Source organism: Dipteris shenzhenensis, chromosome 23 (assembly GCF_047967505.1).
Source record: "Dipteris shenzhenensis isolate YYH24624 ecotype China chromosome 23, Dip_SZ_1.0, whole genome shotgun sequence".
NCBI classification, from domain to species: Eukaryota; Viridiplantae; Streptophyta; class Polypodiopsida; order Gleicheniales; family Dipteridaceae; genus Dipteris; species Dipteris shenzhenensis.
In genome coordinates, this window is record NC_141618.1 from 42,475,332 (window position 1) to 42,497,837 (window position 22,506).

Here is a 22,506-nt window from a genome sequence, read left to right on the forward strand (position 1 = left end):
AAAGCTAAAAGATAAAAAGCTTGAGTGCTAAACTAGTGAATCAAGTGTTCAAATACTAGAGTAGCAAAAGCAAAAGCAAAATAACTGAAAAGTATCAGGTGCTCAGTGGTAGCACTCCTAGTACATGCTTGGGTTTCGTATATCCAGGTAACCTACTGGCTCTCTGATGAGATGTGAGGAGCTCTCATATTTGTGTCTGTCGAGCTGTCTCGCGACGTGGGGGAGGGTGTGGTCTCCTCGATCTTTGGATCCGGTGGGCTACGTCAAGGGTGATGCCTCGTCTCTGACGGTCGCCTCTGAGAAGGGCTGAGATAGACCGGACCTCGATCGTGCGTGCTCTGGTCCCTCTCCGTGTCGCACGTGGAGTGTGTCCCTCGTTTGGCAGCATCGTGGTAGACACTCCAATTGCTAATCCATGATGCTCTCATCTCATCAAGCTCCTCTCCCTCAGCCATGCCGGGAGCTGACTCAGATGCATAGAAGTTTGTAACAAAAGTCTGTGATCTTTCGATCTCGGTGACCTGTGGCATCAATCCATGCTGCTCTCTAGTTTGTCGCATCAATGTGTCTCTCCGTTGTTGCATCTCGATCAGGTAGAGCCCAACACAGACCTGATTGTGAAAATGGATCAGCTGTGTGAGTGGACCAAAGCCATGTCCCTCTTGAAAGAGCTAGTGATATTGTGTCCGGATCTCATAATAGACTGGACAAACAAAGAAAATGCTCGTCTGTCTCGATCTCCTCCATCTGGCATAGTGTCCTATATCCAAAATTTTATCTATCTCGTACTGGTTCACGTTATTGACTCTCTCCACTCTCGACATGGATCCCTTGCGTGTTTGCCTCGTCTTGTGCGTTGCTCTGGGTATTATTGTCCCGCGTATTGTCCCGCGTGCTGATTATGTACTTGCGGCGACATTTGCCCGCGCCACCGACCCAGGGGCGATGATCTATGTGCCGAGTATCTTGTTGAGATTGAGTCTGCTCCTAGTCGTGTACGCTTGATTTTAAGTAGTGGCTTTCTTGCATTTACAAGCATTTGTCTATGTCGTGTGGGCTCCCCTTTCATGATTGACACGTTTGTGTGCGGGAGAGCTGGTCTTCCTGCACGTTTGGATCGTGCCCGTTTCTTTTTTTGGAAAGAGAGCATTGCCGCCGCGTGCAGGCCTTTTTGTAAGCTTCACTTTGAAGGCGGGTACCCATATGTTGAAGAATACTCATCTGATGGTGTTCGTGTGCAGTCCCATCGTTTGATCCTGCTCGCCGTAAGGGTTAGTGGTGGGTTCTTCTGAATGATGGCCTATTCCGATTAATGACATCTGTGTCAGGCGTTGGTGATGTTGGCCTTGAGGAGGACAGCGCTGTGCTTGCTGCGCGCGTTGATCTTGAGCTGCGGAAGGTTATTGGATTTAATCCCCATATTAATTAAAGCGCACCACCATGGCACACCCATTAATTGTTAGCGCTTTGTTTGCAAATAACACACTGTGGACTAATTCTAGTCACGGTGGGTGTCCCCACTGACTCTTTGACCATAATTAACACATATGAAAACTCTTTAATTATGATCATATAAATGGTCAACTGTACTTTGACTTAGGATATTTACATTGTGGTGACATCCCCTCGGCTTCTATTCAGTTGACCTCAACTGAAAAGCTTCCTTGTAAACATCCAAAATCTGTGGATGATCGGACAACATGTCTTCATCCATCCACTTGGCATCCAATGCCGTATAATTCTTGAATTTTACAAGATACTTGTAAAACTCCTTGCCTTGAGGGCCTTTGCGTACAGTATGGTACACAATCTGCTCTGGCTGAAGGACCTCCTCCAGCTCATCCACTTTTGGTGGATCCTCTAATATTGGCTCTGTAGGCTTTGGCCCCTGGAATTTCTTTAGAAGACTCACATGGAATGCATTGTGAATCCTCCAATGCTCTGGCAATGCCAATCTGTATGCAACATCATTTATTCTTTCGGTAATCCTGAAAGGGGCATAATATCTGGAAGATAACTTTGCATACACTTTCTGTTTGCCTTTAAACTTGCGGAGCCTAGCTTTCTCGAACTTTAAAAGTACCCAATCCCCTTCCTTGAGATTTAGCTATCTCCTATGCTTATCTGCAGCTCTTTTATGCTTCTCTTGAGACCTTTCAATTGCTGTCCGGACTTGGCCGTAAGCTGTCTGGAGGTTTCTCACAAACTGATCAGCTCCAAATATTTCGTCTTTGGTCCTCAGGATAGGTGGTAGAATCACCTTCCCATAGATGACCTCAAAGGGGGCTTTCCGTGTAGAGCTGTGTACTGTATTATTGTTAGCAAACTCTACCAATGGTAGGTACTTTTCCGAGTCTGAACCTTGGTCACCCACGTAGCATTTCAGCATATCCAATGCTGTAGAATTTGCTACTTCACTTTGACCATCTGTTTAGGGATGGAAAGAAGAAGAAAAATTCAGATTCGTCCCCATATTATCAAATAAAGATCTCCAGAATAGACTGGTCATTCTGGGATCTTGATCACTGACAATGGACTTGGGCATACCGTGATGTTTAAAGATTTGTGCCATGAAAAGCTTAGCCATATGATCTGTCTTTATGGTTTTGCGAACCATAATGAAATGAGCTTGCTTGCTGAATCTATCAATGATAGTCCAAATCCCATCATTCCCTGACTTTGATCTTGGCAAATAAAAAATGAAAACTGTCGGGAATCCCGCTCGTAGCCTCTGTCGAAGAGAATCCAGAATTTGTTGAGAAGTCGAGCAATGCCAAAATAAATACTTTCCCATGGTGCCTGAGGCACGGGAAGAGGCATAAGTAGGCTAGGTGCCTTCCGTCTATTATACTTCACTTTCTGACACGTAAGGCATTTAGTAATAAACTAATGTATATCTTTCTGCATCCTTGCCTAAAAGAAATACCTCTCTAGTGCTAGAGTTGTTGCTGTAATTCCTCTATGTCCAGCATAGGGAGGTGCATGTCATTCCTCCAAAATCTTTTTCCTCATCTCCTGGGTGATGCATAGGCAGTCATCTTTCATTAAATACCCATCTTTCAGGGAATAGCGATTGGTGGACTGCCCCTCTTGCATTTGCTGTAAAATTTCACCAAAATCTGCATCATTAGCATATTGCTCCCTCATGCCTTCCAGGTCCAGATGATAAGCAATGGTCACATTGTTGACCTGGGGTCTTCGAGACAAAGCATCTGCTACTGTGTTCCGAACTCTTGGAGTATGGACAATCTGAAAATGATACATTGACATCATATTTGCCCATGTCATATGCTTCTCGGAAAGCTTTGTCTGAGTCAAAAAGTATCTCAGACTTTGGTGATCTATCTTAACTGTAAAATCTGCACCCAAAAGATAATGCTTCCATGTATGGATGGCATGAATTACAGCCAATAACTCTTTCTCATAGATTTCCAGATATCTCTCTGCATCCTGGAGTCTCTTGCTCTCATAGGCCACTACATGACCATTCTGATGCAATGCAGCCCCAACACATTCCCCACATGCATCACCATCCACATCAAATGGCTGATATAAATCTGGAAGTATTACGATTGGCTCTGTGGTCAGCCTCTCTTTGAGTGTGATGAATGCTGTCTTTTGAGGAATTCCCCATCTGAAAGCTGCATTTTTCTTAGTAAGATCGTGGAGTGGAGCGGCTATATCCGCAAAATGCCTCTGGCCATTCCTGAATGGCACGGATCTTTGCCGGATCCATCCATATCCCATCTTTGGATATTATATGCCCCAAGTAATGGATTTCTTCCAGGAAGAATTCACTTTTCTTGCTGTTTGCATAGAGTTGATGATTTCTCAGCTCTTGAAACACTATAGCAAGATGTTCCTTGTGCTCTTCTTCGGACTTAGAAAAGACAATTATGTCATCGAAGAAGGTACTAGTGAACTGTCTGTAGGGTCGGAAGATACGATCCATCATCCTATTGAAAGTGGCTAGAGCATTTGTCAATCCAAAAGGCATCACCAGATATTCATACAACCCAAAAGTAGTGCGGAACATTGTCTTGTGCACATCTTGAGGCTGTATCCTCACTTGGTGATAGGCACTCTTTAAGTCTATCTTGCTGAAAACTGAAGCTCCATTTAATTGATCCAGCACATCATCAATGCACGGAATAGGGAATCTATTCTTGATGGTCATTTTGTTCAGTGTGTGGTAATCGACGCACATAGGGAATGAGCCATCTTTCTTCTGTACTAGCAATACAGGGGAACAAAAAGGAGATCTTCCTCTAGCACTCCTGCTGCTGCTCTTCCAACTCAAGAACAGTCAAGATGGGATGCAAGAGATGCAAATGCACATTCATGCATTGCTTTATCATGCAAGAGAATCATTATTCCACACATCCAGTCTTGCAGGACAGCAAATGATGCTTGGGATAAACTGGCTTCTCTCTATCAGATTCGCAATGAAGCTCGTGTTGCATATTTGAGAAGGCAATTACAGGAAGTCAGTATGAATGAAGGTGAGTCTATGGATGCTTACCTGACAAAGGTCAAGGACCTCACGGAACAACTTGTTAACATTGATGAGGTGGTGCCAAATTCATAGCTTGTCAGTACCACATTGATTGGACTGCGAGATACATATCAAGGGTTTGCTACAACCCTTCGATTAGTGGCCATGGGTAATCCAGAGTACTATTCTTTTGATCAGCTAGTTACTTTGCTTTTGCAGGAAGAGCAAAGTAGAGCTAATAGACAAGTCATTATTCCTGATCATGCATTTGCTTCACAGCAGACAGGAAGAGGCAAGGCTTCCAAGCCTATGGGCAAGCCAAAATCTGCGCATAGCAGCTGCAATTCCTCCCATGCATCTAAAAATACAGCAGATAAGTCAAAGAAGAAAAGATGCAACTATTGTTGCAAGCTTGGACATGACATTTCAGAATGCAGAAAGCGCATTGCTTTCGGAGAAAAAGAAAGCAGGATTGATAGTTAATGCCTCACATGCTATTGAATCCCATGAGCGAGAAGATGCTTCACATGCACATGCTCTTCAGGATGATTGGGCATGGGCTGTCCATTGCTCATTTGATCCCTCTAAAGCTGATGCATTCTTTACTGCTAATGATGCTCAGTCCTGGTACTTTGATAGTGGTGCTTCCAAGCATGTCACATCTTGCAGGCAGTTGTTTCATTCTTTAGCTGATGCACCTTGAGGGGGGACTGTCACATGTGCTAATAATGCTTCATATGCTGTAAAAGGAATTGGAGATGTGCAGCTCACATCCATTTCAAGCCATCCTGTTACTCTGACAAATGTTCTTTTTGTGCCTGGAATTGAAGTCAACTTGATTTCAATTTCAGCAATTGCCACTTCAGGTTTCAGAGTTATTTTTGATGGCTACAGATGCCTAGTTTATGATCTTCGTGATGACAATGCCATAGTTCTCACTGGCACTCTGCAAAAGGGGCTTTATCACCTTGATCATCACTCAGCTGCACATTCTATTGAAGCATTTGCAATTTCAGATTGACAGCTTGCTGAAACTCATCTTTGACATGAGAGAATGGGCCATCTCAATTATAGAGCTCTTGCAAAGCTACATTCACAACATATGGCAAATGATGTACCTGAGACTCACACAATTTCCAAACATGTGTGTGAGGGTTGTCTTGATGCATCGATTTTCTTTTCAAAAGAATTGTCCAAAACTCTCACAAAGGAAATTGCAGCTAGTACACAGTGATGTCTGTGGCCCAATGAGGACAAATGCCGTTGGGGGGTATAAGTATTTCATGACTCTCATTGATGATTTCACAAGATATTGCTGGGTATATCCTTTAAAAGCCAAATCTGAAGTTTTCTTATGCTTTCAGAGATGGCTGAATATGGTTGAGAATGAATCAGGATGCAAGCTTGTCACTCTCAACACAGATGGGGGGGAGAGTATATGTCAAAGGAGTCTGATGCATTTCTGTCTTCACGGGGCATTATTCACTCATGCACTACTCCTTACACTCTTCTGCAGAATCCTGTTTCTGAAAGGAAAAACAGGTCCACAATGGAGATGGCTAGATGCATGCTTGAGGCCAAGTCTTTGCCCAATAAATTTTGGCTTGATGCAGTAATGTGTGCCAACTATGTGTTGAATAGATCACCTACACGGGCATTGAAGACTGTTACACCTTATGAAGCATGGAAAGGTAGGAAGCCTTCACTTTCATACATGAGAGTTTTTGGGTCTCTTGCATATGTTCATGTACCATCTCAGCTGAGACATAAGCTTGATGACAAGGCAATCAAATGCATATTTATTGGTTACAGCCAGGAGAGCAGAGGGTATCGGTTATATCAACCAAATACTGGGAAGATTATTGTCAGTAGAGATGTAATCTTTACTGAACATTCAGCTTCTCCTCTTGTGGACTGCAAAGCAAAGCCAGATGTTGACATATTTGATGCCTTTGAATCTTGGTTACCTCTGCCATCATCAGAAGAGGATTTTGACCAGCAACATGAGCCTCCTGCAGGCCCTCCACTAAGCAATAATCAGCCACAACCTCATGCTGATTTGCAGGTTTCTCTTCCGGCACAAAATGATCCCACTATTCATGATGCAGTCATTGAAGAAAGAGCTGTCAATAGACAGCAAAGGCAAGTTCCCAGATGGCTTCTTGATACATTGAGGGACAGCAAACAAGATCAGCCTTTTGCTGCCCGGACAAGATCATGGAATAGACAGCATGGTCACTTTCTTGAGTTTGCACTCCTTGCTACAGCTAGCTTGCAATGAAGAGCCTCTGTGCCATAAAGATGCTTTTGACAGCAAAGAGTGGATGGATGCAATGAGAGCTGAGTTACAATCTATTGCCAAAAATGACACATGGGAATTAGTAGATCTCCCTACCGGCAAGCATGCCATTGGAACACGGTGGGTTTACAAATTGAAAAGGAAATCTGATGGCAGCGTAGATCGATACAAAGCCCGTCTTGTTGCAAAAGGATATGCCCAACAACAAGGCATTGACTTTGAGGAGACATTTGCTCCCACATCCAGGATTACTACCATTAGATGTGTCATTGCCATTGCAGCCCATCATCATTGGCAAGTGCACCAACTTGACATCAAGACTGCTTTTCTTCATGGGGATCTGCAGGAAGAAGTATATGTCACACAACCTCCTAGCTTTGAGGTTGTTAATTCTGAAAATAAAGTATGCCGGCTTAGAAAAGCCCTTTATGGTTTGAAGCAGGCACCTAGGGCATGGTATGCCAAAATTCATGCACACTTACTATCCCTTGGTTTTCAGAATAGTCCCACAGAACCCACTCTTTATGTCCGTGGGAGTGGATCTGATTTTTTAGTGCTGATTTTATATGTGGATGATATGCTCATCACGGGCCCAGATACTCAGCAAATTGCAGCTTTCAAGGCTGATTTGCAGCAGGTCTCAGTCCAAGTATATTGGACAGGTCCTTGATCGTTTTCAGTTTGAGGATTGCAAGCCAATCTCTACTCCAGTGGACCCTGGCTTCAAATTCTCAGCTCATGATGTGAGCCCACCATGTGATATCACTCTTTATCAGGAGGCTGTTGGATGCCTTATTTATTTATGTCACACCAGACCTGACTTGCAGTATGGAGTATCTCAGCTCAGCAGATTCATGCACATGCCCAATTCACAGCATTGGCAGGCAGTGAAGAGAGTCTTCAGATATCTCAGAGGCACTTAGGATTTAGCCCTCTTCTATGTGATCAGGGTTCACTTACCATGCATGCTTACACGGATAGTGACTGGGTAGGATGTTCAGACACCAGAGTGTCACATACTGGCAATTGTTTTTTGCTTGGCAATTCATGTATCTCTTGGCTCAGCAAGAAGCAACCAATAGTTGCCACATCTAGGTGTGAGGCTGAGTACAGGGCAGCTTTCACCGCTACAGTAGAGTGTGTTTGGCTTCGACAGTTACTTACAGATCTTGGTATTCGCCAGACATCCTCCACTATTGTCTACACTGACAGCCAGAGTGCTTTGGCCATTGCGCGTAACCCAGTGTTTCATGCGCGTACCAAGCATATTGAAGTTCACTATCATTATGTTCGGGAGCGGTTGTCAGCAGGAGACATAGAGTTGTCCTATCTTCCCACAGAGGACAACATAGCAGATATGTTTACAAAGGCACTTCCTCGTCCCAAGTTTGAAGTCTTCCGACAGGCTTTACACTTGGTTCCCTTTGTTACATGATTTGACATCCCTTGTACATTCATAGGTGGCTATATCCTTTTGGATGAACATGTGCCACCATGACCAGAAAATACCAGGTATTCTGAGACATTTCCAGAGTACTTCAGCCCATCCCATGGAGGGGGGTCTGTAGGCCATCTCCTGGTGGTTCTAGTGATGCCCTATAGGCCATGGTATGTGCCTTGTAGGCATAAATATAGGCACTTGTAGTGTTAGTGCCTTTTAGGCCACGTAGGACACTTAGTCCTATGTGACACCTAGGACACTTAGTCCTAGGTCTAGGTACAAGTACCTTGTACTTTCTATTTTTCATTATCTAAGTTTGACGTGACGGGTGTTCTTCTGCGACCCCTTTGCTACATGCACTCTCTCTCTTCTATCCGATCCTACACCATGATCCTCAGGTCTCTCAGGGGGTAGCTCCCCTGGCAAAGCATCAGAAAAGCAATCTTTAAAATTTTCAAGAAACTGAAATTTATTTTGATGTGCCTCACTTATTTCAGCATGCATTTCCACATCTCTCTCTTTTACAAAAATCATGTAAGCTGAAATTGTAGACTTTATTTCTTTTCGAACAGAACTATTTGATACAATGGGAATAGTTTCCCTTCTATTCCTAGCAACCACACGATGTACTGTGCCCCTATGTACAAACTCCAGCACTCTTTCAGAAAGAGTCAACTTCACTATCTTGCGATGAAACCAAGGCATACCCAAGACTACATCATGATGTTTCAGTGGAGAAGAAATGAAGAAGTCTTCCTGATCCACATAACTTTGTACATGAAAACGGAGCTTCCCTATCAAGGGAGTGACTGGCACAGGGTTCCCATAGAACATCTGATCGGCCTCCAGAGCCCTGCCCAACTCCTTCGTCTTTATTCCCAGCCTCAGGGCTAGATCCTCTGATATAAAGTTATCAGTAGCCCTTGGATCAAATAAAATCAGCGCTTGCTGGTCTCTAACTTTTCCCCAAGATAGCAGCAATTCTCGTTCCTTCCCAGTATGTCATGAATTCCTCTTGCCATTGGCTTTTGTGGTCCCGGTGGCTTCTCTGCCTCTTTTCCCTTCGAAGTTGAAGGCTTTTCTAGGCACTGGGCAGCCACATGCCCCTCTTTGCTGCACTTGAAGCATTTACCCTCTTTCTTAAAAGTTTCAATCTGTTCAGGGGTAAACTATGCTCTTTCCTTATAGGGCTTTTGCACTTGGTTTCCCCTCAGCTTCTGAGGCTGAAATCCCCTCTTCTGAGCCTTGGGAAACTCTCTTGTTTCAAACTTGGGGGTCGCTGGCTTTTTATCCCCCGGTAACCCTGTCTGTAGTGAAGGCACACCAGTAGGATCCTGCATGTACATGAGACTAGCCACATTGGCTGAATGCATGAGATCTGATATTTCTTTAATATCTTTGGTGTTCACTTGGGCATGTATCTTTGGAGTGAGTCCTGCCCTGTACTTCCTGAGTTGAGTCTTGTCAGAAATATTCTTGAAAGGCGAAACCTGCAAGTATGCGTCCCAAAATTTCTGGTTGTAAGACTCAATTGTATCTTGTGCTTCCATATGAATGCTCTCCCAACTCAGAAGGACATGATCTCGAAACTGTTTGGGAATAAACTGTATATAGAAAGCTTTCTTGAAGTCCTTCCATTTCCTAGGGGCTACATAGTTGGCTGTTTTAGCTATCCACCATGCACTGGCTGTACCAGTCAAGTGTGCCACGTCAGAGAAAAACTCAAACAAAGTCCCGTCACGCCGTCGCCTGCAACCCTGCGTAGATCAACGTGATGGTCGTTTTTCGTTTGGCACAAAGATCCCGCACAGCTTCCGTCTGATGCATATTGGCGTAAGAAATTCGCCTGCAATCTTTGCTGGTTGGGTGTCGTGTCAGCGTCTTCCAGAGACCTTCTGTAATGCTTCCCCTGCGTCGATGGTCATAGCTCACGTGAAGACGTCGCTGGTCATCGATGCTTTAGCCTTCGTGCTTGGACTTCCATTAAATTATTCACTCCTGTGGCGCACACTCTCTGCATAGACTTCTATAAGGCACCAAATAATTCCACGGTGCTCACGCAAGGCGACAAATTAGCTTTCTGTAGGCAATTTTAATGCCATAGCGTAGCCTCCTCGAATACTATCGCCTTTAGTAGGGCATGTGATTCGACGCAAGAAGCCCAAAATCACCACGAGTGTATACACAATACCCAAACAGGTAGTACGTCACTCGTGATTGCTTCCATTTGTTCTGAGGCGTCCTTATGCCGTCACCATATGCTTTGCCTTAGTTCACGCCTTGCTGCTGAATCGTCACAGCCTAAAGAGGCCATGAGCCTTGGCTTTGATACCAATGTAATCCCCTTCGTAAAAGACAACAATACACTTTCACAAGCTCTCCCTCACTCCCTCTCTCTACAGACGCACTAGGGCCTAGGACAAAGCGTCGGGGTGGACCCCCCCCAAGGCTTTTATTCATGAAGAGAGAAAGCTGTTACAAGAGTTCAGCGTAGAGTTGCCTGATACAAAATCTAACATGAATCCATATTACAAGAGCTTCAAGCTCATTTCAAATTGGCAACATGCCACTTGTCTAAAATCTAGACTAAGTCCTATTACATGCCACTAAGGGCAACTGTGGAGTCTTCGAAGCACTTGGTCATGCGACGAATCGCCTTCTAGATGCTTGTTAGGCTCCCGTAGCGCTTAGGAAAAATAACTCTTCCTAGTACCTGCAACAATTAATTAAAGCGCACCACCATGGCACCCATTAATTGTTGGTGCTTTGCATGCAAATAACACATTGTGGACTAATTCTAGTCACGGTGGGTGTCCCCACCGAACACATGCGCACATATAACATATATATATATATATATATATATATATAGTAAAGTCTCTCCAATCGAAGTTGGCACAACTCTCCAACCGAAGTTGGCACATCTTGGTTAACCGTAGTTAATCCTCTTGATGCATGCCAAGTCTCGTTGATCGAAGTCAACATTCTCTGACCGTAGTCTGCTCTGTGGTTCTTTGGTTAACCGCAGTTAACCCTCTTGGTAATAAACCAAGTCTTCCCGACCGAAGTGAGGCTTACTTGACCAGAGTCAAGTATCTTTGATCGTAGTCAATTCTTTGACCATTAAAAGAACTCTTTGACCATAATTAACACATATGAAAACTCTGTAATTATGATCAGATAAATGGTCAACCGTACTTTGACTTAGGATATTTACATTGTGGTGACACTAGATGTCTCTGTAGTCTTTCTGTTGAATATGATATGAGAAGCATGCCATCCGCATATAGTAGTATTTGTATCATCAAATCAGCAAGTAGTGATCCCTCGCCTCCTAGGCGGTCTATAAAGGATGTAATCTCATCAATATAGAGCTTGAAAAGAGTTGTGAAAGGGGGCATCCCTGCTTCACCCCGATCGTGCTCTCAACCCAATCTGATTGGCCGCCTAGGACATTAACTCTCCCTTTGACGGACTCGTAAAGTCTCATCTCCCCCCAAATCAAGACCTCTAGAATCTGCATTTCCTGTAGCCTCCTGATCATGCGGGATCCTGGGACAGTGCCGAAGGCCTTCCAAAAGTCTACAAAGCAAGGGTCGACTTTCTGGCATCTCAACCTCGCCTCCTCAATGATAGCCCTCAGGGTGAAGATGTAGTCTAGGGTGAAGTGCTGGCTCCAAAAACTTGCCTGACCTAAAGCCCTCTGTCCTTGGGCCTCTGTGTGGCCATTAATACCTGCTTTGTGTATCGGTACAATGCAGGAGGTCTTGACTCCGATCCTAGTACAAATGTTCAACCATGAGGTATGCCACGGCTTCCCACCTGCTTGGAGCACTACCCATGTGCGAAATGCTTAGTCCGTAGCCCCTCATGGTCCTGTGCTCTTCGGTTATGAAGTTGATGGAGTGGCAGCTCGAATGTTCTTTGCAGTGAACAAATGACAAGTAGTGGGCCTGGGCATAGAGAACATGTCCGGTAGTGCCCGAATCAGGACGTCATAGAGAGAGCATGCATACGTGTGCTAAACCCCTCGATCTGTGATGGGAATAGGCGGCTTCCCCTCCGATAGAAGCCCCATCCAATGGTAGGATCTCCCTCTCGGAATGATCTGATCACCTCATCCATCCTATGTGTGAGGAAAGCCCGCCTCTTACGACGTGTCAATTGTCTGGAGATCCGTTGCGCATTAGGTGATGTCAAATGGCCTAGGGCTCGCTCACGTGTCAGCCGAGCTCTCATCTCCTCCCAATGTGCACTCGCCCTTAACTTCTCATTCCCATCTTTGAGGGTGGTGACTCGGACTTCTAGAGTCTCAATTTGGGAGGCAAGAGAGCTGGTTTTCTCATTCAGCATTCACGTTACCTCTTTTGTTCATTTCGTTTGCATTTCCCCTTGCCATTTCTTCATGTCATCTTGTAATTGAGCACGTAGGTCGGAGAGCTCATCATTCATGTCAAATGGCCTAGGGCTCGCTCACGTGTCAGGTGAGCTCTCATCTCCCCCTTAACTTCTCATTCCCATCTTTGAGGGTGGTGACTCGGACTTCTAGAGTCTCAATTTGGGAGGCAAGAGAGCTGGTTTTCTCATTCAGCATTCGCGTTACCTCTTTTGTTCATTTTGTTTGCATTTCCCCTTGCCATTTCTTCATGTCATCTTGTAATTGAGCACGTAGGTCGGAGAGCTCATCATTCATGTTTCCCCCTAATTTCTTTTGTATGCATTCAAGCTTAGCATCCTGAAATTTACGCACCTCCTTGATTGTTGATATGCAATCTTTGATATTCTTGTCTTCTATTTTCTCCGCTTTGGTCCAGATGACACTATACTTGCACTCCTTTTCGCCTCTTGTTTTCTGGTCTTGTGAGCTGCACACCGTGATGAAGATAGGTCTGCATCTGGGAGCTGAATTCGTATCCATGTGTGTCATGCATCCGAACCAGAGATATTAGTGGTCTCATATGTGATTTGAAGAGGACAGCACCCCGCCCCCCCCCCCCCCCCCCACCCCCCGAGCCTCGTACTCTGCTATCTCCCTCAGTTCCTTCTGTGGGCTGACTCCCAAGTATATCCTGTCACTGTAGGCAGCCCTATCTTAGGGTTTCGGTGTATGTCTTTGAGAACCCCCTAGGGTCCCAGAGGGTGCCATTGCAATTCCACACTGGGTTGTGTGCTCTCATCTCATGAGTTCGACACGGTCATGTGTTGCACATTGCACCTTCTTCCCACTCCCCTCTTTTTGCCCTCTCTCGGATAATCACCTTCCCGTTTCTGTAGGCTGCCCATTTCCCTTCTTGCCTTGCTGCCATAAATCGCACCATCCCTTCCCTCTTGTGCTTTTACTGTAGGAGTGTGAGATCATCATCCAAAAAGATTTTGGTGCCCTTCAGTGTGGCCCTCATGTCCAAGAGGGTGGATCTATCATTTGCACATTGCACCTTCTTCCCACTCCCCTCTTTTTGCACACGGTCATGTGTTGCACATTGCACCTTCTTCCCACTCCCCTCTTTTTGCCCTCTCTCGGATAATCACCTTCCCGTTTCTGTAGGCTGCCCATTTCCCTTCTTGCCTTGCTGCCATAAATCGCACCATCCCTTCCCTCTTGTGCTTTTACTGTAGGAGTGTGAGATCATCATCCAAAAAGATTTTGGTGCCCTTCAGTGTGGCCCTCATGTCCAAGAGGGTGGATCTATCATTTGCTGTCCGCAATTTAATTACCATGAGTCTTGTCGGTGCATTTGCCTTACCCACTCTCCAAGCTGATTCACAAGTAAGGTTGACGCCCATCTTTGCCTTGGCATCTGACATGGGGGTATCCCCCCCAGTGTTAGGCCTCTTACTAGTACATTCATAGCCTTGCTGTTACGCCTCTTTTATTCTTCCAAAGTTTCAGAGATGAGCTCTTTTTTGGGTGCAATTGTGCCTTTTTTCAGTACATCCTTCCATGCAAGCACATCTGCCTTGCCCTTCATGATTTGTTGTGCGAACTCAGCATGTTTTTTTTTTTGCGCAAAAAGTAGTGCTAGTTATATTACTTGAAAGTGAGAGTACAAGAAGGCCTAAAGGCCAGCGGGCTGCAATCACAAAACGGATTCAGCCCGAGGAGTCAAAATGCTAAATACAAGCCTCTCAGGGCATAATCATCGGAGAGTGGACAAACAGCCACGGTGGAGGGGCGTAATGCCACTGAAGACTCTGAGTAGAGTACTGGAAGAACAACTCGGTGGTCCGAGTCGCGGAGGAAGTGTCGTCTCTTTTCCTTCCCTGCCCGGGACTCTCCCTGAATCTGATCCCACTGACCCTTGAGCGTGTGAACGATCGTGCTCCTACAGTCTGCGCACATCTGAAAGTCCAGATATGCCAGCCTGCAATGCTCCCTATGATCTCCCAAACTGGGTGTCGAGGCATCGCTCCTGCATCTGTCTCTGTCAGATGCCAAGGGAAGCTGTCCATGTATGCCCAGGTGGCCTGCGTGATGAAAAAGACGGGATCCTGTCTAGAGAACTCATAAGCCAAATGATGTCCCGTCTCAGTGCTGCACCAGCAAACGGCTCCCCAAGTGATCGGTCCTAGCTCGGGTGTAGCCCTTGCTAAGATCCCCATGACTCCCTTCCAAACCGTCTGCGCATGCGAGCAGCTCCAAAGGCAGTGCTTCAGGGACGACTCCTCCTGAAAACACATCTGGCAATGCCCCTCCTGCCCCATCTGCCTCAGCCAGCCAGCTGCCAACTGGTAGCCCCTTGTGTGCCACCATCCAAAGGAAGTAGGAGATCTTCCTCGGTTGCCAGCTAGCCCAAAGAGTCTTCCAGAAAGTGCGAAGAAAGACCAAAGAGATCCCCTGGGCATACCACCTATGTGCCTGTGTGGGTAGCCCGCGCTGAAGAGCCCCAAGAGCACGCCTACCCGTGTGCGCACTGTAAGAAAAGAAGGGGGTAGGGTTCTCTGAGGTCTCCGATGGTGGCCAGCGCCACTCTCCTGGGTCCCACTCCACCTCTGTCAAGGAACGGCCCTCCCATATCCAGAGTCTCCAATCCTGGTCCTGCATAATCAGGGGGTCTATATGCCACGTCTTCCCTTGCAGCCCTACAATGCGAAGGCGCTGCCAGGGAAGCTGGGGGTCGATCACGGCCTCTCCGCTCTGTAGGCGGCTATCATCAGTGACAGAGAAGAAGTGTACCGAGGAGTTCGAGAAAAGGCCTGCAACCACCAAAGGAATGCCTCGTGGAGTGAATTGTCCTAGCCACCTCTCATCTCCCGGGAAGAGCTGTCCGGTGACTATGGGAATCCTCCAACCTGCAGGAATGGCAGCATCAATCTCCGCTCGCCGAGCCTGGAGCCCATGTGCCGTACCTACTACTGCTGCCAGCTCGCCATGGCTCAGCTGGCTATAGACGTCCCTCCAAACCCGGAGCAAGCGCGCGGGCCCACGTGCCCAGAGCGCCCAAGGGATATGGGATCTCTCTCCAAGTTGGCGACTTGTAACATGTGTCACCTGGCTGCTCCAGATCAGGGGCTGTTTGTCTATCTCCTCTCGGCAGCTAGGGGGAACCTGGGAGAGGCTGTGTCGCAACTTCCTCCAGACCGAGATGAGGCTACGGAGGAAGGGGGAACGGGGCTGAGTCAAAGGAGCAGAAGTGAGATCCATCGGATAGAAGGCTGCCAAACACCCCCTCTCTGGGGAGTACACGCGCTGAGACCATGCTGTAGCAAGAGCTTCCACGTCTGCCCTCCTGGGGTCAGACCGCAGATGACTAACTTGCCAAGAAGTGCTTGACTCTGCATTTCTGGATCTATGATGTCGAGGTCGCCCTCTGTCTGGGGGAGAATGACCGTCTGCCAGGCGCGACCCTGGCTCTGGTGGTGCCCTAACCGTCTGAACCAGACCATAGGAAGTTCCGCACCAGTCTCCTCAGTTGGGCTACACATGATCTCGAGAAACACGAGGAAGAGGCCACATACCAGGCAGTGGCAAGAAGGACCTGGTTGACCACAAGGGCCCTGCCTGCCAAGGAAAGCCGAGCCGTGCTCCAGAAAGCAAGCTTCTGCCGTATGGATGCGAGGACCGGCAAGAACTGTTGCGCCGGTGTGATGTCTAGGCCTACCTGGAATCCCAGGTAACGTGTCGTCTGTCCTCTAGGGATCCAGCGAAACCCCAGGAAAATACCCCACTGTGAGCTGGCTCCCGGATCCGTAAGAAAACCAACTGACTTATGCCAGTTGATTTTCGCCCCAGCCGCAAGGCAAAAAATCTCTAGGGACAGTCTCACTCGCTCCAGTGACTCGACATCATCCTGCACATATAGGGCTGTGTCGTTTGCATACTCGGAGTCCAGAAGCTCTGCATCATCTCGAATAGGGAGACACATCTTGCGAAGACCAGTGGTACGGGCTCGAAGGAAGTGGGTCATGGCCTCCGCAAAAAATAGAAAGAGGTACGGCGCTAACGGACAGCCCTGACGCACCGAGCGCTTGAGTGTGAATCTCTCCCCCATTCTGCCACTGATGATAACCCGACTGGAGGTTGACCTGTAAAGGCTAGCAATACCTCTGATCCACTCGTTCGGGAAACCAAATCGAGAGTGTACCTTCCAAGAAGGACCAGTCTACCCTGTCGTACGCCTTCTCAAAGTCGAGAAGGAGTATGGCAAGGTGCTGGCCACTGTGCTGGGCCCATTCCGTCGCCTCTGAGAAGAAGATGTCGTCCAAAATGCTGCGATCTTGGACAAAACCAATCTGGGTATCATGAATCAAGTCGTGTAGTAGGGGGCGGATGCGGCTACTGATAATCTTGGCGAGGGTTTTGTAGGCGGTCCGGAGGAGGGTGATAGGGCGCCACTGTCTGATCTCCTGACGGTCCTCCCCTTTGGGGATGAGGCAAAACAGGCGTGTCGCAAGGCTCTCTGGCATCTGCCCGCTGGAAAAGATATGCTGGAAAGCTGCGAGCAAGGGCCGGTGGATCTGCTCCCAAAAGGTGGTGAAGAAAGCTCTGGAGAGGCCATCCTCACCTGGGCATTTCTGCCCATCAATAGCGCTCACCGCATCCTGCATCTCTGCCACGGTGAAAGGGGCGAGAAGGGCGTCACTCACGCTGGGCTGCACGAGCTACGGTGTAGATCTCCACACCTCCTCCCTGCATAGGCGGCCACGAGGGTCTGGGGGCTCCTGCTGGAACAATGATCTGTAGAACTCTGTCGCCAAGTCTCGGACCTCGTCTGGATCTGTCCTGACACTACCATCCTGTGCCCTAAGAGAACGGAGCTGTTCCCTTGCTGACCTCTGTCCATGAGTCCTGAAGAACTCTCTGCACATCCTGTCGCCTTTCCTAGCCCAGAAGGACTTGGAAGCATGAAATGAGAACTCTGAGCGACGCTGGGTGATCTCCTCTAGCATGGCTCGGGCCCGAACCTCCTGCTGTCTAAGCTCCTCAGAGCCTGGAGAAGACTGCTGCATCCGCTGAATCGAAGCGAGATCACGTCTGAGACCCCTCTCCCGTGCCCAACACTGCTGCTTGACCTGAATCGCCTCCTTGGTAGATGAGGCTAGACTCAGCAAGAGCCTGAGCTACCTGTGCTGCCATATCCCTGGTGGGGTCCCAATCCTGCTCCCACAGGTCCACTATCCTGCTGTGAACCGCTGCTTTGGAGTAGATGGAGTCTGGGATCCGGCACGAGCGTGGAGGTAAGGAGTGAGAGGCTGAGTCCAGGACTAGGATGACTGGGGCATGGTCTGAGAGTGTCGTCCCTGGAACCACTCCTGACTCCCCGCCTCTGCCAAGCGCCCAATCACTGACATAGAAACGGTCTTGCCGCTCAAGAAGTCTGCCTCCCTCCCTCCTGTAACCCCAAGAGAAGTCCAGACTCCCTGACCACCTGCGAAAGGAAGGCTCCCTCCAGCTGTCCCGACCTCCCACTGCGAAGAGGAAGGAGTCCCAATCTGCCTGCTCTGCCTGAGCTATACCGAGGAACTCTGGGCCCCATCCCTGCTGATCCTCTAGGGTCTCAAGGTTGTTGAAGTCCCCTCCTACAATCCAAGAGTCCATCCCTCGCAACAAGTCTGTCAAGGACCTCCAAAAAACGGCTCTCCGTCTGAGATCGGTTGGGGCATAGATATTGAGGATGCCGATGCGGAATCCCTCAATATGCAAGCCCACCCAAAGCGCACAGCTTGGGATCAGAGTGCCAAAACCACACACATGCTGAACTAGAGAAGCGTCGATGGAGGTACAGACACCCCCGCTCCTCCCCTGCTCGCCAATCGAAGGTTCCCAATAGGTGTGGGAGCGTCCTGTGAGGACCTTTCCACAAATACTGGTCTGCGAAGCCGAAAGCTTGTGTTCCTGTAGTAGGAGCACATCTACCCTTCCCACCAAGGCTGGCTGGAGCTCCTGTCTGAGCACCATCTCCCTGGGGCCACGGGTTCCTGATGAGTGGAACCCGTTGACGTTCCAAGAGATAATGCGTATACTCATGAGGGGGGAAGGTGGGCCACAAACAGCTGTCTGCTTGCGGTCGATGTCGAAGTGGTCGAAGGATGTCCTGTGTGGAGACGAAGGCGCTTCTGTGAAGGTTTCGAAGGAGAGGCCGGATCATCGGACCCATCCTCTAAAACCTTTAGCAGAGGGGAGAGGCCCTTCGTCCCGTGGTGGTAGGCTCTCTCTAACCAGCTCGACGCCTCTGCCAGGGAAATGCTGTAGAAGCCCGCTACCTCTGAGGTCCTCCAAGGGCGGAGCCCTTCCGCGTAGGCCCACTCCAGAGGTGGCCTAATAATGACTAGGATTCGGAAACGTTTGGCACTGTGGCGCCAACGCAGACGAACATCACCCTCCTGCCACTGCTGCTGAAGAAGCTCCGTTGCTCTGCTACCGATCCAGTCCTGCACCTGCTCTTGGGATTGATCTCGTATCGTCTCCCAAACATTTTCATTCGTCCATTGCTCATTCCCTTCATTAGAGATAGTGAAGGAATAGCTAGGACCATCGTGTGGGGCAAGGACGGACACCTTACCCTTCGCCCCCTTGCGGAGGAAGAAGATGCTGATGTCTAGGCATGCAGGGAAGGAGCCAATACTTGCTGCATCCAAATAATCCCAAGGACCTGCTCGATAAAACTCCAATGGAAGAGCTCTAGGAGCAGCCCTAGGGCGTGGGGATGAAGATGAGGAGTCTGAACCAGAGAGAGGGGCGCTGGCCACCTGCGGGAAAGGGCCTCTCCCCTCCGCCAGGCCAGGAGGGATAGGCGCGGGTGAGGTCTGTGCTGGCTTCGGGGCTGCAGGTGGCGCAGGTGAAGGGGGGGGGTTCTCTTTGGATCATGCTCGAGGAAGAGAGTGGAGTGGAAACCACTGGTGCGGAGGGGGATCCTGGAGGGGGTGGGGGTCGGAGAATCGAGGAGGAGGGGGGAGGGGGAGGAGGGCGGGGTGAAGGATGAGGGGGAGGCTGGCTGATCTTCTCCTTTCCCTTCTCCTTCCCCTTACCGGGCTGCTGATGAGTAGGGACCACCGGGGGGGGCTCTTGCTGTAGATGGGCAGGTTTTTTGGGGCCTGCTTTGTTTCCCTTCCGTTTTCTTTTGACCTCCGTCGAGCCTTCCCCTTCGGGAGGGGATGTCGCTGACTGGTGAGGAGGATCCTGAGTTGCCTGAACGGGGGTCTTCTGAGGTTCTGTACCCGTGAAGCGAGGACATGAGCGTGCCTGGTGCCCGAAGCCATGGCATCTCAGACGCTGATTTGGGCGACTAGTGACCAGAATGCACTGCGTCACCACATCTGTGTCTGTCTCGATCTCGAACTCCGATGGGATGCTCTGCGGATCGAGGACTGCCACTTTGACACGTGGCACCCCTTGGGCTGCCGTCGCATCAACGTAGGAGTCCTCCATAGGCCAGCCAAAGTGCGCCCCTAGGTCCTTGATGATCGGGCGAAGCTCGGTTGCGAGACCTGGGAAGATAAGGGTAACTGGATGGCGAGGAATGCGAAAGCGGGCATCGAAGTCCGCTACACTGAAACCCCTGTACCATGGGACCATGAGGATGATGTTCCCACCCACAGAAGTAGGGGATCGCCTGACCATATCGCTCGCAGCCTGTGCTGAGGAGAGCTTAAGCCAGAAGATGCCACGTCCCATGAGTGCAACCTCCTCGATGTGACTGTCCTCGAGGTAGAGGGTGGATTGCAACCAGTCCCTGATGTCTGCTCGTGAAGGGGAATAGCCAATGACTCTCCCATAAACTGATGTCTGGGAGAAGTCCGTGGCGGCCTGCTTCACCAAGGAGACCTGGTGCCCTGTCAATGTTACGCGATAGGCTGACGGAAGGGGGGGGGTCCGTCTGGGCCACCGGTTCCGGGCACGTGGCCGCCATATCGCATTGACTAACTGCGAATGCTCTGAGGTGGGGGAAGGGTAAGGAAACGGAAGGGGCGGGGATGGGGGATTAAGGCGGGGGAGGGAAGAAGGAGGGATGGAGAGGTATGGGGAAGCGGGGGGGAGAGGGTGGTGACGAATGGGCTTGGCGGAGGAAGGAAGAGGAGAAAGAGAGGGGGGGGGGGCAGCGCAACGCAGGGGGGTGAGAGGAAGGGGAAGGGGAGGTGTGGCAGCGCCGCACGAGGGGGGTGGGGAGGAGAGGTGAGGAGGGGAGGGAAGGGGGGGGGCAGCGTGGCGTCTTAGCGGGGAGGGGCAGGAGGGGGTGGGGGGGTTGGTAGCGCCACGCGAGGGGGGGGGCGGGTGGGGGGGGCTGAATGCGGAGAGGGGAGGAGCGGAGAGGAAAGGAGGAGCGGAGCGAGGGGGGAGCGACGGGCGGAGAGAGGGGGAGAGGAGCAGGGAAGCGGGGTGAGTGGAGTGTGGCGAGGGGGGAGGGGTGGATCGACGGACGGAGGGGGAGGAGAGGGGGGCAGATGGCCGCGCGGCAGCGGCAGAGAGGAGGTAGAGGGGAGGGCCGCACAGTGCGAGGGGGGGGTAGACGGGGAGCAGAGGAGGGAAGGGAGTTTGCAGGAGCTAATCACCTCAGGGTCTAATTACCAGATGGTAGTTTAGACTACCCCAGTCAACTAATGACGCGAACTCAGCATGTTTCCCCTGCATAGTGGCTTGTAAGGCTTCCATTTCCTTCTTGAGCTTCTCATTCTCAGATTTCAGCTCATTAATGATCTTACACCCTTCTTTTGAGGTCTCTTTTGTGTCATTGAGCTGCTTCATCTGTTCTTTGATAAGGTTCAGCTCTTCTTGGATAGGTGGCTGAAGCTCCCCTTCCTCTGAATGTGCACCTGCCTTCGACTTCTCATTCTCATCTTTGAGAGTGGCGACTTGGACTTCTGGAGTCTCAATTTGGGAGGCAAGACAGGTGGTTTTCTCATTCAGCATTCAAGTTACCTCTTTTTTCCATTTCGTTTGCATTTCCCCTTGCCATTTCTTCATGTCATCTTTTAATTGAGCACTTAGGTTGGAGAGCTCATAATTCCTGTTTCCCCCTAATTTCTTTTGTATGCATTCAAGCTCAGCATCCTGAAATTTACACACCTCCTAAATTGTTGATGTGCAATCTTTGATATTCTTGTCTTCTATTTTCTCCGCTTTGGTCCAGATGACACTATACTTATGCTCCTTTTCGCCTCTTGTTTTCTGATCCTGTGGGCTGCCCATTGTTCCCTTTTGGTCTCAAGAAAATTCTTGGGTGTTCTTGATGCTTTCTTGGAACTGTTTGTTCCTCTTTAGTCCACTGGTTTGTGGTTCCGAAATGTGGCAGCAATTTCGCGGAGAGTTTTCGGGCCCTACTGTGTACTTAGTGGAGTCCTAGGCAATGCCCAGGGGCTCTATACGCTGCACCGAGCAGCCTAGCTTGGCTCGCCAAGCTAGTGACTGCTGTGAGCAGTCACGTAGCCGGACAAACAGGGCCAACAGCCACGAGGTTTCCACGGGGCCTGGGAGAGGCCCATGAGGGAGCCATATTGAGGCACAGCACTAGTGGGAGCAGCATTGGGTGCAGCAAGAGGGGGTTGTCACGGGAGCCTCAATGCAGACGGGTAGGGGCTGATGGGTGTGTCGCGGGAGCCCTGGCAGACGGGTGGGGGCTGATAGACCTCGAGCAGGCTGTCGGGGGGCTCCATGAGAGAGAGAGAGAGAGAGAGAGAGAGAGAGAGAGAGTCTATTAACGTCCACGGAAGACCAAGAAGTCTATGAGACAACATGAAAACCAATTAGTACATCAGCTTAGGGAGGGTAGCTCCCAGGGAGTGCATAAAGCAGCTCCAATTATTATTTTTTTTGCCGAAAAAACAGTGCTAATTATA

General features: G+C 49.2%; 1 protein-coding gene and 1 pseudogene across 2 annotated transcripts in view; one reads left to right on the plus strand and one right to left on the minus strand.

The window, feature by feature from the left end:
* The window catches only part of LOC147887405 (seven transmembrane domain protein), a 69,238-nt gene that overhangs the window by 21,853 nt on the left and 24,879 nt on the right, over nucleotides 1–22,506 (plus strand). The window lies entirely within an intron of this gene.
* Nucleotides 1,634–21,580, minus strand: LOC147887407 (uncharacterized; annotated as a pseudogene).